This window comes from Belonocnema kinseyi, chromosome 9, assembly GCF_010883055.1.
Source record: "Belonocnema kinseyi isolate 2016_QV_RU_SX_M_011 chromosome 9, B_treatae_v1, whole genome shotgun sequence".
In the NCBI taxonomy this organism is placed as follows: Eukaryota; Metazoa; Arthropoda; class Insecta; order Hymenoptera; family Cynipidae; genus Belonocnema; species Belonocnema kinseyi.
The window spans coordinates 51,883,740-51,887,419 of record NC_046665.1 but is presented as its reverse complement, the minus strand read 5'-3'; the positions used below and the strand labels follow the sequence as shown (position 1 = coordinate 51,887,419).

The following is a 3,680-nucleotide window of genomic DNA, read 5'->3' as shown; positions in this document are numbered from 1 at the left end:
TAACTCCTTGAACAATATCGAAACAGTCACTCAGTTTCCCATTCACTCTTACACTCGCTTTGCTACCTGTGTATACTGTTTTTATAGCTTGTAGGATCCATCAATTTTGAATAACTTGATATTTCTGTAATTTCGTTTATTTTTATTAAAAATTTCTTCGATTTGGAATATTTAGAATTGAAAACTTCAACATTGATTTACAAAATTATCCAAATTTAACCAATTTTATTTTTACATCTCTAAAATTTAAGAAGTTTTAAGAATTTTAAATCTCTAGAACTGAAGATTTTTAATTTTCACCATTTTTTTCCAAAATTGACTTCTAATCTTCAAAATAATCCAAATTTAAAAAGTTATTAAAAATTGCAGGACTTTCAATCTAGATTTCCAAATTCAAGATATTTTTTAAAATTTACAAATAAAAATTATGCAGATTTTAGTTTTTACAATTAAGAATTCTGTCATTTTTATTATCTGAATTAGAAATTTCCTCAATTTTGAAGATTGAGAATTGAAAAACTGGACTTTTGATCCCCAAAATCATCCCACTTTAACAATTTTTATTTATACATTTTTAGAAACTAAAGAGTTTTCAACTAAAATAATTAACAGTTAAAAGTTATGCAAGTTAATTTTAATTAATTTAATTACCTTTTCTTAATTATATATATTATATACAATAATTATTCATTTCAATTTAATTTGCGGTTGATTCTGAACTAATCTATTTATATTATTATATTTTCCAAAAAGAAAAATAATAATCCAAAAAAATAACACATTTCTAAAAATGCTTATATTAAAATTCAATCTTTAAACAAAAAATAAATTAAAAGACTTTTTTTAAAAGAAATTGAGGTTAATTAGGCAGAAGTCAATTAAACGAGGTCTTAAAATATCCATGCGCAATCTCTGAAGATTGAATTTTATATTAAAAATTTTCAAATAATTGTAAATTACATTCGAACTTTTTTGAATGTTGAATTGAAAACTTCACTTTGGATCATCTAAATCGTTCAGATTTAAGAATGTTTATTTATCCATTTTAAAAATCGACGAGTTTTTAATTGTAAATCTTTAATATTAAACTATTCAAACAAATTCAAAACAACATCATTTTAAATTATGCATACTAAAAATAAACAGACCTTTTATTGTAAATCTTCAAGATGAATCTATTTCAAAAAGATGCACAAAATTTTATAATTTTAAACTATAAACATTAAGAACCAAAGAAATTTGGAAAATTTTTTTAGATCTGAACATCTTTAAAGTGGATCAGTCTTCAAAATCGAAGACACCAGTAAGGCTTTCAGTTCCAGAATGTCTAATTAAAATTCCAGAGTTTCTACCTCTTTGAACATCTTGTTGCAACATAAAATCCCGCGTTAACCTATCTATGTTTTCTTTGTTTAAAATTCCTGCTGGGATAAAATATTGTATTTAAATTAAAGTTACAGATTACCGAAAGCTGATTAAAATGATAAATTATAATTAAAACCAAAATTGCATAAAAGACAGTCATTTAATATTTATCTTGATTTATGATTATTAATTATATTTTATATCCCTTCAAATTGAAGCTCACATATATATTTTAATTTAATAAATAGGTGATTAAAATAAGAAGCACTTTAAGCGCGCGTAGCTATAGTTGGATTGTATAATCTAGCTTTTACTTGCGATTTATAGAGTACACTTCTCAGACAAGATACAGACTCGTTGAACACAACAATTTTCTTTGTGAGACTAACAGACCGACATGATATATACCAAAAACGAAAAAAAAACATTGCAATCTCCTCCGTGAGAGTAAATAATTAGCCCATTTTACATTACACGCCCTTTAGATACTCTCGCGAAGCTGTGCACAATTTTATCATCTCTCGTAATTTCAGCATGTCGTGTGACGATAAAAAAAATCTGTTCGCAGACTCTTCTTATCTTGGCTGCATCGTCAACGACTCTCGCCGGGGAGCCTAGAACTCAAGGACACAAGAATTAGAGGATCCTTGTGTACAGAGTCAACAGCTGTTGGTTGTTGGAATTCTCGTAGAGTTCCTTGCCAATGAAACCAAAGGAACAAAACCAAAGGAATGGTACCGGAGGAATGTGTACGATGGAACGAAACCAAAGGAACGTTGATCAAAGGGAAGAGTCCCGATTCCGGACCAATCGCGGACCGCCCTTTCCTAGTTCGAATTGAAAAAGACGACTTTTTTATGTGCGAAGCAGTGCGACCAGCGACCGATCGAATCGACGCGCAAGGTAGAAACAAATAGCAGAAAGTATTAAAAAAAAGAAGAAAAAAAAAATTAAGTTCTCTAATCCTGAGAGCAAAAGCTCATTGCCTTCCCCCATTTGCAAATTCCGACGTCGTACAGTACTGCCGTCCAATCGAGAAAAGTCGTAACTACATTTCGAATGAGTCCCCTGTCATCCCAACTTCAAATTCATGATCTTTACTATTTAAAATTACATTTTAGTTTGCTAATGCTTCGAATTTAAAAAAATATCTATTCCCTTAATTAGTGTTTTGAAAGGGTAATTGCATGAAACTCATTTATATTTTTTTCTAAACTTAGCCCTGCTAGAAGTAAAAAGAGAAATATCCCATCTTTTTAATAATTTTGAATCTTTATGATAGAAAAATATAGAGAAAATGTAACTCATTCTATCACTTTGTCGATCTGAATTCTTGTCTATCTTTCTTAATACCGTCTTTTCTATCACATCCTATCCTTTATCTATTCACGTCGATCTATTTCTATCTCTCTGTCATTCTAAATTGCATATATCTTATTTCATCTTTTCTACTGTCTCTCATAATATCCTACATTTATGAGCGCTTTTCTTTTTCAATCCCTTTGTCAATCTAAATTCACATATATGCTTTTCCATTCCCTCTTCTCTATCTCAACCTGTACTTGATCTATTTACGACAAACCCTTCTATCTCTTTTTATATATAAATTTACGTCTATCTTTTAAAAAAACCTCTTCTTTATTGTATCATACCATATATCTATCAATTGTCATCTTTTTCTATGTATTTTTCAACCTAAATTCACGTCTATCTTTTTTCAATACCCTCTTCTTTGCCATCCTATCCTTTATCTATCCACGTTAATATTTTTCTATCTCTCAGTCAATTTAAATTCCAATCGATCTTATTTAATCTCCCTTTCTCTATTTAATCGTACCCTACATCTCTCAACATCTATCCTTTTCTACCTCTTGTCAATATTTATTTTAATTTGCTCTTCTCCATCTCATACTATAATATATCTATAAACGTCTATCATTTTATAACTCTTTGTCAATATAAATTTAGGTCTATCTTCTTCAATATTCCCTTTTCTACCCCATCCTATCCTTTTATCTATCCATGTCAACCTGAAGGTGTTTCTACTATCGGCGAGAAAACTATAGGCATCTGCCTTTGAAGCTTAACAACTCAGTAAAAAAAATGCTAGCGCAACAAAAAAAACAGTCATTTAAAAGCTGAAAGTGTTGTACGTTATTGGGCTTGAAGACGTTTATGTAAAAAAAATGTTGTGCTTAGCAGACTGAAAAATTTAAAAAAAGTAAGGATTTTTGGGTACATTTAAGAACAGTCAAGTTTAGAGCATTATTTCTTATACAAGGGGCGATGGAAAAAATTTGAAAAAATTCATGAGT

General features: G+C 29.3%; 1 protein-coding gene across 2 annotated transcripts in view; it reads left to right on the top strand.

Moving 5' to 3' along the window:
• The window catches only part of LOC117179694 (innexin shaking-B-like), a 137,395-nt gene extending 134,420 nt beyond the window's left edge, over positions 1 to 2,975 (top strand). For both annotated transcript variants that reach the window (XM_033371719.1, XM_033371720.1), the window contains one exon: positions 1,934 to 2,975. The gene's annotated coding sequence lies outside the window, so the exon portion shown is untranslated. The remainder of the gene's footprint in view (positions 1 to 1,933) is intronic.
• The last annotated feature ends 705 nt before the right edge of the window (positions 2,976 to 3,680 follow it).